Genomic DNA, 14,374 nt, shown 5'->3' with positions numbered 1-14,374 from the left:
ACCCACCCAGATCCATAATATAAGGTGTAATTTGATTGTCTAAATTCATACTTTGTCTAAAGACATCTCTTGAAAAAATTTGTCGATGGTTACAAATCATAATCATATGGAAGCTTGCTTGAACACAAATCTAACTATGTCTATTTTATGTAATATGAACTACTCTCTCTCATATTAATTGATGTATTTAGCACTCAAATACGTCTAGCACATCATATTAATTTAAGTACTTCTTTCTAGAGTTCCTTCTACAGAGGTAGCTGGGACACATGGAGTCATTGAAACACGGTCAAAAAACTCGTGATATTAGCCACATAATATTGAAGGATACTATTGTTTTACTGCAAGATTATTTTAGATCCTTCTATTTTTGCCAAGTTATAAGCACGTATGAACAACTGACAAATTGCACATCTTGGGTGACTGTCATGTCCAGTTGGATGTTTTTGCCTCAGTTTTTACTCCCTATTTTTTTACTCTTTACTTTAGAGGTGGAAATGCATGGGATAGAGAGAAAGGGAGAGGGACGAGGAGAGGGATTGGGAGGGGGGAGAACATACTCATGAGGATCTTGGTCACATGGCAGACAAGATTAGTGTTAAACGACTAAGTTATGCATATGCGGCCCGTTGCAACGCACAGGGCGTTGAAAACATTGTGACGATCTTTGAGGTCTTTTGGACTCAGTTTCTTGTAGCCCAAACTCTCGGACCCATTGAACCAGGAGGCTCCTTTGCTGATGAGACGGTTTCACTGATGATGTACCACACTGGATGTGAAAAAATCCAGTGTGGCTGATGCAGGCTATCATTAGCTTTTCCTAATTTTTTTTGAAGTTTTCATCTGCAATCATGAAAAGTTGGCCTTGTTTTCAAGATAAATATGTGGGTAAATCATATTCAGAGATTTAAAAAATTGCATGCTAAGTATATTAGTTTATATATTGATACATATATGATCAGGTGCGCTTAGAAGGACCGACAACATGCTGGGAAGGCGTTCTAGGTGACGAGGAGGATCTTGTGATTTCCAGGCTCGAATAAATTGTAGAGGCTTTCAACGGATGCTACATCTTCATATTAGACTTCAAGTAAGTGTATTGTGTACTGGAACTCTGGAAGGAAGCCTTGGTAAATGGTCGGCGTACTTCACTTTGCCCTGATGAGGAATTTGGTGCTAGGAAGGATGATTCATTTCTCTGCATGACATGTAGTGTTTCACTTGCAATGATGGACCAGAAGGAAAACATCTGAAGATGACAACCTATATTGATTTTATTCATTTATCCGGTCAAACAAGTGTTCTTTTTCTGTGAAGTTACTACATGATTGTAATAAAACGTTACTACATGATCTATTAAACTCTATATGTTAGTAAATCATGGTAGTATGGACACATGCAATACTTAATCAGTGTTATATTTTGATAAATATTCTTGTTGCCTGTACATTCTTGGCTCGCAGGAACAGAACTTAAGCTGGTTTGATTATTTTAAATTCAATTCAATTCGGTTGTTGTGATTGTTGATTCTGATCCTGTACCACATGCAACATTTGTTTTGTTTGGCAGGTCTATACTCCAGTGGAATCGCTTAGATCATAGGAGGATAAGTAGAAAAAGGACGCCAAAGATATTCGGGTTCAGTGGTAAATATTTATGTTCAAATTTTATCCAAGTGTGATAATAGTTTTAATCTTAGCATTGGGGGCAAAAATTCCAACTCATGTTAGGGATTTCCAAACACTAATTTTGTGTATTCTGTCCCGCAAAAAGATAATTGATGTGGTTTTTTTAGCCTTCCATTTGGGGGATGGGGGGATATAGTTCTTTTATTTTCAAAATTTTCAGAATACAAATCACAATTTATACTCGCACAAATTCTATGTGCACTGGTTGTGACATGTACTGATAATTTGTGCTAGAATCTAGGTTTCTTAGGGAAGCACTCCATTTTACCGTATTAGAGTCAATGCAAGTATATTTCCATTGGGGATGGCTTAACGCCACTACTGATGTACCATTTTGTTGAAGTAAATTGTAGAGTATATCACGGTGAAGGGGTTTTGGTATCCCAAAATTAAATCTATTTGTATGTACGTGCCACTTTTATGCATACAACAAGCGATATATAGTTTTTATTAATTTATACTTCTATGTTTACGGGCTTGAATCCCGCTGGAAATTCATGGTCCAGCACCTCATTGGTGAAACATAGGGGGTGTGCGGCACCCCTGTATTTAGGTGTGCCGTGATGTTCGGATATTTGTTGTGTTGCATTGCTTACTAGAGCTTGATTTCTTGGCCCGTAGATAGATCTGGCTGGGCCATCCTTTTGATGCGGATCCTTTGGTGGATCGCGTGCCGGCTTGTGTGCGGCGCCGCTTGCCGCTCCATGCTGGCCATGCGGTCGTCTATCCGACCGGGTGGCTTTCCTATTTTTTGACTGCGGGGGCTCTAAGGCCTCCTCGTCAAATTCAGGCAGTAGCTTTCGCTTTGGATAGCTTTTTGTGCGGCGACTGCCGCCATATTTGTCTGCGGTGTTGCGTACTTTGCTCCATCTGATTCTGAGTGCATCTTCCGCAGTTTTGAGCTTCCGCTTCTGCTTTTTCAGGCTACGCGCAGTGGCGACGAGCCTTTTGTGGAGGTTATTCTGCTCCATGAGCCTATCCGGCGTAAGGTCGTCCGGACTGTTGTTTTCGCCGGGGACGGGGTGTTCGGTTTGTTTATCCAAGTTGCCCTGTTCGGACGGTTGCTCGAAGGCATGTTCGTCGTCCGCCGGCTCGTCCTGCTCTATGGCTGGGTCTGTATGGCTGCTGTCTCTGTCGAGGCGGGGCTTGAAGCGGCGCTTACGTCGCCGCTTTGATTGCTTTTCGAGTGAACGATCCCTCGTTGCATCCCTGTGTTCCTTGTCGTCGCTTCCTTTGGGTGTGTCCACCATGTATACATCATGAGATGAGGTGGCTGTCCAGTGCCTTATAGGCGTTGGTTCATGTTCATCTCCTACATCATCGTCCATATCGTCGATGTCTTCGAAGTCGAAGTCAAGCACGTCGTTTAAATTATCGACAATGGCTACGAAGTGGGTGGTGGGTGGGCTTTGAATTTCTTCATCATCCGCATCCCAACCTTGCTGACCATAGTTCGGCCAGGGCTCTCCTGATAAAGAGAGAGACTTTAGTGAATTCAGAATATCGCCGAAGGGCGAGTGCTGAAAGATGTCCGCGGCGGTGAACTCCATGATCAGCGCCCAATCGGGTTCGATTGGTAGGAGCGCGGAGGGCTTGGAGTCTAGAGAGGAGTCTGGCTCCTTGGAGTCACGGGCTTCGCAGAGAATAGGGCTGGTGTTCGGCTCGATCGCCGTAGAGATTGCAGCCCCCAAGGCGGTGTCCAACCACCCATCCTCGATTGGCGCAGTTGGCTCCGAATTAAGGGTCGGAGCTGATGCGGGTGCGGCCTTCAAGACACTTGTTCGGCGGCAGAGCTAGATCATGCCCATCGTGACAGTGCGGCGCGCTCGGCTGCGGCTCGAATCCGTCGAAGGTCGAGTCCCCGCGGAGGTCCACTGTGTAGTTTAAACTTCCAAATCTGACCTGACGGCCAGGGGCGTAGCTTTCGATCTACTCCAGATGGCCAAGCCGTCAAATACGAAGATCAGTCCAGGGAGAAAAGTCTCACCCTGGATCACATCGTCGTTGATGATCGGAGGAGCCATCGGGCCTAAAAGTGACGACACAGAGGAACTCTCAATGAAAGCACCAATGTCGGTGTCAAAACCGGCGGATCTCGGGTAGAGGGTCCCGAACTGTGTGTCTAAGGCGGATGGTAACAGGAGGCAGGGGACACGATGTTTTACCCAGGTTCGGGCCCTCTTGATGAAGGTAAAACCCTACGTCCTGCTTGATTAATATTGATGATATGGATAGTACAAAAGTAGATCTACCATGAGATCAAGGAGGCTAAACCCTAGAAGCTAGCCTATGGTATGATTGTTGTCTGTCCTATGGACTAAAACTCTTCGGATTATATGGACACCGGAGAGGGCTAGGGTTACACAGAGTCGGTTACAATGGTAGGAGATCTACATATCCGTATCGCCAAGCTTGCCTTCCACGTCAAGGAAAGTCCCTTCCGGACACAGGACGAAGTCTTCAATCTTGTATCTTCATAGTCCAGGAGTCCGGCCGAAGGTATAGTCCGGCTATCCGGACACCCCCTAATCCAAGACTCCCTCAGTGACGACGGCTATGGGTGCTGCTCGACAACAACATGAACCATCTTGCGAGACAACTGCTGGAGCACCGGGGCCGTGGTTTGTTCGAGAAGAAGAACTGACCAAGCTACTCAACGAGGATCAGAAGGACGACCACGATGGGCGAAGAAAAGGCTGTTACCACCATGGGATAAGATGACCATGACAAACCCATGTGATGTGCAGGAGGATCCTAAAATATATGTTAGACATGATGAATGTTGAAGCACTAGAATATATATGCCCCCGTTGCAGCACATGATTACCACATTTGTTTTCATCTCCCAAAACCAGTTTGTTTTTTCTACTCTTGGTTTGACCAGACAATGACAATATGTTCAGCTCAAGTAAATCCTAGGAATCGTTTATTTGAATGGCCTGATTGTCCAAAATCAAAATAGTTGATAAACAAACACCTACATATGAGTGTTACCTATCCATAGAAATAACAGATGACAAGCATAGTAAGAGCTAGCTTATCATGTCACAATGAACTGTATGGACGTATTAGAGTGATGATACCAAAGCTAGAGCAAGGAGTAGACCAAGGTAAAAGAGGGTGAAGGAAGAGCAAATTCTATCTTGTTGGTGGGGAGTGAGAAATAAGATGTGTGCATTTAGAAAATTTAGAACCAATGGAAGAGATAAAGCTAAATTTAGAACCAATGAAAGAAGAGATAAAGCTGCCATGATAAATAGAACCAATCAACATTATTATGTCATCCCGGAATATCTTTTCTACACATGTAAAATTTGACAGGCATTATGTTTGTATATGCAACCACTAAAATTTTTAAAAGCCCGTGACAACGCACGGGCATTCTACCAGTTACTTAAATTTGACAGTTTCTTCAGAGAGGGATTTTCTGATGCATTAGTATACTTCTAAATATTCTCTCCCGGAGTATTTTCTAATGTACACAATTACAAGAACGGCTTTGAGCCTCACGAACACTTTAGCAATTACTGTAAAGCATGATGACATGTACTCATGGGCTAGAAGCAAGGAAAAAATGGCAGAAAAGATCACACATTTTATTTGACGAATGATAATGCCTAGGGACATCAGTTATTCAAAAACTAACTCACTACACAATCATATATAAGAGCATCAATTTACTGAAGTATTTTGCAATGAACATTCACAGCCTCATGCTTGCTCGGAATCAAATGCGCACAATGCTCCAAGACTCAATTCGTGGCTCTCGTTAGTTATCAATGTTCACGGTGATCACTTCACAGCTAGGGTGGACCGTCTCAACAACCTTCCTGACTACAACCATTGCTGCTGCAGCACCCGCATCATGCTGTGAGAACTCCATGAGCATGCGCTTCAAGTGTGACAGATGCTCTATGCCATACACACCTCTTGACTTCTCCAAAACGCGTTGTTCCAACTTCAACTCAAGCACTCGAACCTTCGATAGAGCGCCGGTCATGAAGGTCACTGATGGCGAGTTGCATCGAATGGAAAGCTTCCTAAGACTCTTAAATCCATCACTCGAAAATGTAACTTGTTTCTGATCTCCAGACATCTGTGTAAGATTACAAAATAGTTCCAGTTCCCTCAAACTTGCCATTTCACCGAGCTCTTGAAGGATATCTGCATCGGCGCTCATCCCAATATTGCTGCACGAAACTGTCAGCACTGACCTCAGCATGCCTATCCCAGTCGGCAACCTCGCATTCCCAGCAAGCAAATGCTTTAGCATTTCCATCTTGAGAATGCTGGGAGGTAGCTCCTTTACCTTTGTGGATCTCACATCCAGTGTCTCTAGGCATCTTAGCTCCCCAATCTTTGCTGGGAGCTTGCTGACATATGTTCCCTTTTTTTTGACGAAAAGGCAGGGCCACTGCTTTTCATTGCGAGTAGGAGAAATAAACAGTTACAAAAGTAAGATTAGAGAAGGGGGGAATGAGTTTAGAGATACAACAGAAATACATCAGTCTGGCTCTAGGGGTCGCTCTACAAGAGCCATTGCACGCTTTCGTCCAGCATCTACCCAGTCCTTCGCTTCTAGTTGAATCTTCTGGAACACTTGTGTGGGGCGGCAAGAACTATTTCTGAAGGTTCTATCATTTCTTTCTTTCCAGAGGTTCCACCATACCAGTGCCAAAATTGATCTCCAAGATTTCGCTTTTTCCTTTCCCATGGAAGAATTTGTACGATGCCACCAGCTTACAAGGGAATCATCATCGGTTGCTTCCCAATTAGAGCTCATATTCAGCTTGCAGAGTGTCATGTGCCATACTTCCTTCGCATAAGGACAAGAAGCAAGTAGGTGGGCAGCGGTTTCTGGTTCTTGTAGGCAAAGCACACACTGCGGGTTATGGGGCCATCCTCGCTTAGCAAGGTTGTCCGCCGTTAGACATCGATCTTGCGCAGGTAGCCAAACGAAAAACTGGCATTTGGGCGGGGCATCCGAGCTCCAGGCGAGCTTCGCAAATGGTGGTTTAATGTTGGCAGTGAGAGTGGCATCATAGGCCGAGCTGGAGGAGAACTGACCATTGCTAGTCCAGCGCCAGGTAAGTGAATCGTCATGAGCTTGAGTGAGCTGGACCGACTGCAGGTCATTCCAAAGGGTCGTGAATTGGGTGATGGCCTGTTGAGTTAGGTTTCCCTTGAAATGTCTCATCCACTTTCCATCAGCAAGGGCACATCTGATGGAGATTGTTTTGATCGTGCAATGGTTGAAAAGCTCGGGGAACCTTCTGGAGAAACTTTCCCTTTGATGCCAAGGGTCAATCCAGAATTTTGTATTGGCACCGTTTCCAATATTAAACTGCACTGATGCCTCAAAAAGAGCTCTGACCGAGGTGCTGATTGGTAGAGGTAAGCCGTGCCAAGGCCTATCAGGTTCCATCCACGACAGCCAAAGCCATCTGCATCTCATTGCCTCACTCTTTCGGGTTAAACAAGGGATTCCGAGCCCCCCAAGTTTCTTGGGCAAGCACACCTGGTTCCAATTGACTAGACATTTGCCACCAGTTGCCTTATCTTTATTTGCCCAAAGGAATCCTCTGCAGCCCTTGTTAAACTTTTTTACCACCCACTTAGGGGGCTCAATGGCCAAAATTTGAAAGATAGGCAGAGCATATAAAACCGAGGTGATCAAGGCAAGTCTGCCAGCAGTGGGTAGCATTAATTTGATCCATCCAGAGGTGTTCCGCTTGAGCTTGTCAAAGATAGGTTGATAGTGAATTTTCTGGAGTCTTGTAAAGCTTAGGGGCATCCCAAGGTAAGTGACAGGGAACTCCTTGATTGGGCATTGCAAGATCATGGCCAGCTGATGGATATCAATGTTATCACACCGGATGTGGCATAAATTGCTTTTGCTGAAGTTAGTCCAAAGGCCGATTGCATTTCCAAATACTTCCAAGATCATCTTCACCGTTGTGATTTCTTGTGGGACATCTGTTCCCTTGAGGTTCAAGTACCTCAGTAGCAGCAATCCGCAGAGACCCCTACGAGTTCTGGACCTCGAAGACTGTGAAGGTCCACTGTGCCTCGATGGTCTCTGCGGATTGCTGCTACTGAGGTCCACTGTGCCTCGATGGTCTCTGCGGATTGCTGCTACTGAGGTCCACTGTGCCTCGATGGTCTCTGCGGATTGCTGCTACTGAGGTTGAACCTCAGTAGCAGCAATCCGCAGAGACCATCGAGGCACAGTGGACCTTCACAGTCTTCGAGGTCCAGAACTCGTAGCACACTGAGATAATTCAGACGAGGCATGCCACCGGTGTGAGCAAATACGGTGATGGAGCGAGCACGAGAAACTTTCGCCCCATCGATTTGTGCAGCAGCCTGGTCATATTTACCACTGTTCAACAAAGACATATTTCTGTTGAGCATGAGCCAGAGCAACAAAATTATCTTCTGTGGACATGCACACGATGAAATCATGTATTACTGGATGAACAATGCAGCTCCGATGGGTGCCATCATGGTTCAGCCCTGATGGCTGGATTAAGTTTCTGTCAATGAGCTCATATATGTAGTCTGTCGCTGTTTCCTCCATATCTCTGTAACAACATTCACTAATGAGCCCTTCTGCAGTGAGTCGCCTCGCAAGACGCTCTATTTCAATCTCATGGTTGTCAGGAATATGCTTAGGTGCAACAGGCATGGCCTGAGATGAGGAGGAAGATCGTTGTAGCTAAGTTTGATGATTTGTGTCATCCCTTCTAGCTCTGAATTTTCCCGCCATTTCAGGCCAGACCGCTCAAACTCATCTCTTGTGTGCGCCTCGCTGGCTAACAAGCCACCCACGCTCACTATAGCGAGCGGCAAACCCCCACACTTTCTCATGATCTGAGCTGAAACATCCTTGAAATGGGGAGGGCACCGACCCACACTGCCAAAAGTTGTTCTGGAAAACAATGCTTCGGCGTCGGCTTCACCGAGAAGGCGAGTCCTATAAACACGGTCACCTGCGGCGTTCGCAACGGCCTCAATTCTTGTCGTGGTGATTATCTGACTACCGAGATTGTTCTCTGGAAAACACTCGTTGATGATCTCCCAATTTTGAACACTCCATACATCGTCAACCATGACAAGATACCATTTAATGACAATGATCCAAAGGAAGTGATCAGTGAGAGAGCATAAATGTATGTCAACCAAGAGGAAACATGACTATGTGATGTTTTATCCGATGATTAATTAGATGATGTGTAGGGCAAGTGCAAGAGCGTACCTCTTGTCTTTGAAATAATCCGCCAGCTCACTAATCAACATATCTACTCCCTCCGTTTCGAATTACTTGTCTTGGATTTGTCTAGATACGGATGTATCTAGCACTAAAATGAGTCTAGATAAATCTGTATCTAGAGAAATCCAAGACAAGTAATTCGGAACGGAAGGAGTACATAATAGGCACCAACAGCTCGCCCTCTGTACGCGCGGTCCACTTGGAATAGCATATCGCCGAGCACCTTGGCAATGTCGGAGCTCCGGCCGGCCCGTACGGACGCGCGGCAATCGAACCCCTCACCGACCAGCCCATACACCTCCCTGGCAAGCGTGGTCTTCCCGGAGCCGGCCATGCCGACGATGGACACCACCTTCAGCCCGTCCGAGCCCGCCGCAGTAACCATCTCCACCACCTCGCTCCGCGGCCCATCCATGCCGACGAGACTCGCGCTGTCGGCGTGGCTCGTGATGAGCCGTGGGTCGGCGTAATGGGACCCCGCCCTGCCGATCTGCGGGCCTAGGGTTAGGGTGTAGCTGTAGCGCTTCCGCCGCTCGCCCACCTCGAGGACGCGCCTCCAGAGTTCCCGCGGCTCGGTGGCGATGACGAGGCGGTCGGGGACGGTGGTGAGCCTTCGGACGCCGCGGCGGAACCACCGGGTGAACCGAGAGGAGGTGCCGGTGTCGGCGTCGTGGGTGCCGTCGTCCACGAGGCTGAGCCAGTCCTCAATGTCGTAGGCTAGGTCGCGGAGCTGGTCGGCCCAGATGATGGTCTGGACGTCGGGCTCCTCGAGTTCGTCGCAGCAGAGGATGGCGACCTGGACGCATCTAAGCTCGGACTGGAACAAGGCCACGTCCTTTCGTAGCGACGGCGGCATCGTCGCAAGTTTCTGCGGGACGACTGGACGATATGATCGCTGCTGTGGCCACCTGCAGACCTGCTCCATATTTAACGAAGCTGATGGAACCCAGACCAGACGGACCTCCACAAGGATTCGGATTGCTTTGTTGCACAATTTGGAAAGACATTTATTCATGATATAACACTCCTATTTTTGTGGAAAGAGATTGTATGGAAACAGCTGCACTGGCCTGTTTGGGAAAAAAGTAAAATAATCGGAAACTCCTACGGTGCTACAGTAGTACTATTTGAAATGTTACCTATGAAATTTCCTATGCAAGGGGCAGTCCATTGACAATTAGACATACATCACGACACAAACACAATGCATGTCTTCTTAATACTACTAGTGTAAATCCCCATACTTTGTTGTAAAATAGTACTACTCCGGTTTTATAAGATATTTTAGTGAGTTTACTTTAAAACATTTACATTAACCATATATGAAAATTTCATCTCGTACGACTCAACCGGAAGCACACAAAATTTCAATGAATATTAGAAAAAGAAGTTCAAAACTTTATCATCAACTGAATTGGGTCAATTTGCCTTGAAGATACCAATTAAGAAAAATCCGGAATATCTTCTTTGTGATGATGATGCCAAAGAAATCTCAAGTTGGCGCGTCTTTCTTTCTTCCTTTCCCTTATGTTTGTCATTAGAGGCTTCTTGACTTTTCTCTTCCCTATTATGGATTTGGTTTTTTATGTGCAATATAGAAATCATCTTAAATTTTTGTTAACATACGGTGAACATTTTCTTAATATACAATAAATATTTCCAAAACTAGAGGATACCTCGCGTTGCTACGGAAATTTGTTGAAGAAAACTAGGATAGATAGCATGAGAATCAAAATTAAAAAGACATATGAATTGTTACATTTAATTAGGACAGTGCTAACTTCCACACGTACTGAAATTAAGCAACAGATCCGCACGATTCCTCCCTAGCTTGCATGCATGCATTAGCTTCATCTTATTTTTTTTCTTTTTTCTGTGCGTGTCCACTATCCATTAGCAGTTAATTAGCAGCTACTAATCATATACATGCAGAAAAAAACGAAATTGATGATGTCATCAAAGATTATTTCTAATGCGAAAATTTAAAATATTTCGTAGCTCAACCCGTTGGTCCGATTAAAAAACTGTTTTCCCATAAAAGATTCGTCTCGACGAGACCTTCGAAACTAGACCCCATGTTGATATGTTTCGACGATATTTTTTTCGGGTCAAAAGTTATCACGCGTGTGCTACACAAGTTATCATGCGGCTGTATATAAGTTATCATGTTATTTATACATAACTTACTGGGACATAAAAGATAGTTCTTGTAATTTTCTCTTCACATGCACATGGATGCATACATTAGAAGGGGGGAAATGGATGCATCCTTTATTCTACATATTTCAAAACTTTAAAATGTGGTATAGGTCAAAGCGCCGGTCTGATAAAAAAATGCTTTCACATAAAAAATCAGTTGCAACGAGACTTACCAAACTAGATCCTATGTTGATATGTCCTGGTGACTTTTTTTCGTGCAAATAGTTACCAAGCCTGGGCTAAGTAAGTTATCAGCTCAGATGTGTGTCTACTATCGTGTTATTTACACATGAGTTACAGTGGTACATTTTCAACAACTATTTTTTCGGGAAAATTTACCGCGGTGTTTGCGAGTTACCATGTCTGTGGTGAAGGAAATGTTGGGAAACGTAGTAATTTCAAAAATTTCCTACGCACACGCAAGATCATGGTGATGCATAGCAACAAGAGGGGAGAGTGTTGTCTACGTACCCTCGTAGACCGTCAGCGGAAGCGTTATGACAACACGGTTGATGTAGTCGTACGTCTTCACGGCCCGACCGATCAAGCAGCGAAACTACGACACCTCCGAGTTTTAGCACACGTTCAGCTCGATGTCGATCCCCGGACTCCGATCCAGCAAAGTGTCGGGGAAGAGTTTCGTCAGCACGACGGCGTGATGACGATCTTGATGTTCTACCGTCGCAGGGCTTCGCCTAAGCACCGCTACAATATTATCGAGGAGTATGGTGGAAGGGGGCACCGCAGACGGCTAAGAAAACGATCACGAGGATCAACTTGTGTGTCCATGGGGTGTCCCCCTACCCCCGTATATAAAGGAGCAAGGGGGGAGGAGGAGGCCCTAGGAGGGGCGCGCCAGGGGAGTAGGATTCCTACTCCTAGTTGGGGTAGGTTTCCTCCTTTCCTAGTCCAACTAGGAGAAGGGGGGAAAGGGGGGAAGAGGGGAAGGAAGGGAGAGAGGGGCCGCGCCCTAAACCCCTTGTCCAATTCGGACTGGGCTTGGGAGGGGCGCGCGCCACCTCCTGGTCCTTCCCACTAAGGCCCATTAAGGCCCATTGCTTCTTCCTCGTATTCCCGTAACTCCCCGGTACCACCGAAAATACCCGAATTACTCGGAACCTTTCCGATGCCCGAATTGAAGGAAATATGCCCTAGAGGCAATAATAAAGTTATTATTTATTTCCTTATATCATGATAAATGTTTATTATTCATGCTAGAATTGTATTAACCGGAAACATAATACATGTGTGAATACATAGACAAATAGAGTGTCACTAGTATGCCTCTACTAGACTAGCTCGTTAATCGAAGATGGTTATGTTTTCTAACCATGAACAAAAGAGTTGTTATTTGATTAACGGGATCACATCATTAGAAGAATGATGTGATTGACTTGACCCATTCCGTTAGCTTAGCACTCGATCGTTTAGTATGTTGCTATTGCTTTCTTCATGACTTATACATGTTCCTATGACTATGAGATTATGCAACTCCCGTTTACTGGAGGAACACTTTGTGTGCTACCAAAGGTCACAACGTAACTGGGTGATTATAAAGGAGCTCTACAGGTGTCTCCAAAGGTGAATGTTGGGTTGGCGTATTTCGAGATTAGGATTTGTCACTCCGATTGTCGGAGAGGTATCTCTGAGCCCTCTCGGTAATGCACATCACATAAGCCTTGCAAGCATTACAACTAATAAGTAAGTTGCAAGATGATGTATTATGAAACGAGTAAAGAAACTTGCCGATAACGAGATTGAACTAGGTATTAAGATACCGACGATCGAATCTCGGGCAAGTAACATACCGATGACAAAGGGAACAACGTATGTTATTATGCGGTCTGACCGATAAAGATCTTCGTAGAATATGTGGGAGCCAATATGAGCATCCAGGTTCCTCTATTGGTTATTGACCGGAGACGTGTCTCGGTCATGTCTACATTGTTCTCGAACCCGTAGGGTCCGCGCGCTTAAGGTTTCGATGACAGTTATATTATAAGTTTATGAGTTTTGATGTACCGAAGGAGTTCGGAGTCCCGGATGAGATCGGGGACATGACAAGGAGTCTCGAAATGGTCGAGGCGTAAAAATCGATATATTGGACAACTATATTCGGACATCGGAAAGGTACCGAGTGATTCGGGTATTTTCGGAGGTACCGGGGAGTTACGGGAATACGAGGAAGAAGCAATGGGCCTTAATGGGCCTTAGTGGAAAGGACCGGGAGGTGGCGCGCGCCCCTCCCAAGCCCAGTCCGAATTGGACAAGGGGTTTGGGGCGCGGTCCCTCTCTCCCTTCCTTCCCCTCTTCCCCCCTTTCCCCCCTTCTCCTAGTTGGACTAGGAAAGGAGGAAACCTACTCCAACTAGGAGTAGGAATCCTACTCCCTGGCGCGCCCCTCCTAGGGCCGGCCTCCTCCCCTTGATCCTTTATATACTGGGGCAGGGGGCACCCCTAGACACACAAGTTGATCCACGTGATCATATTCTTAGACATGTGCGGTGCCCCCTTCCACCATAATCCTCGATAATATTGTAGCGGTGCTTAGGCGAAGCCCTGCAACGGTAGAACATCAAGATCGTCACCACGCCGTCGTGCTGACGGAACTCTTCCCCGACACATTGCTGGATCGGAGTCTGGGGATCGTCATCGAGCTGAACGTGTGCTAAAACTCGGAGGTGTCGTAGTTTCGGTGCTTGATCAGTCGGGTCGTGAAGACGTACGACTACATCAACCGCGTTGTGCTAACGTTTCCGCTATCGGTCTACAAGGGTACGTAGATCGCACTCTCCCCTCTCGTTGTTATGCATCACCATGATCTTGCGTGTGCGTAGGAAATTTTTTGAAATTACTACGTTCCCCAACAGTGGCATCCGAGCCTAGGTTTTATGTGTTGATGTTATATGCACGAGTAGAACACAAGTGAGTTGTGGGCGATATAAGTCATACTGCTTACTAGCATGTCATACTTTGGTTCGGCGGTATTGTTGGACGAAGCGGCCCGGACCGACATTACGCGTACGCTTACGCGAGACCGGTTCTCCCGACGTGCTTTGCACAAAGGTGGCTAGCGGGTGACAGTTTCTCCAACTTTAGGTGAACCGAGTGTGGCTACGCCCGGTCCTTGCGAAGGTTAAAACAACACCAACTTGACAAACTATCGTTGTGGTTTTGATGCGTAGGTAAGATTGGTTCTTGCTTAAGCCCGTAGC

The 14,374-nt window shown here is 45.9% G+C and overlaps 1 pseudogene; it reads right to left on the bottom strand.

Moving 5' to 3' along the window:
• Positions 1-5,457: 5,457 nt before the first annotated feature.
• On the bottom strand, positions 5,458-9,790 carry LOC119333909 (annotated as a pseudogene).
• Between the last annotated feature and the right edge of the window lie 4,584 nt (positions 9,791-14,374).

Source organism: Triticum dicoccoides, chromosome 7A, assembly GCF_002162155.2.
Source record: "Triticum dicoccoides isolate Atlit2015 ecotype Zavitan chromosome 7A, WEW_v2.0, whole genome shotgun sequence".
Taxonomy (NCBI): Eukaryota; Viridiplantae; Streptophyta; class Magnoliopsida; order Poales; family Poaceae; genus Triticum; species Triticum dicoccoides.
Note: the sequence above shows the minus strand (reverse complement) of the source record. Positions and strands in the feature narration are given on the sequence as shown.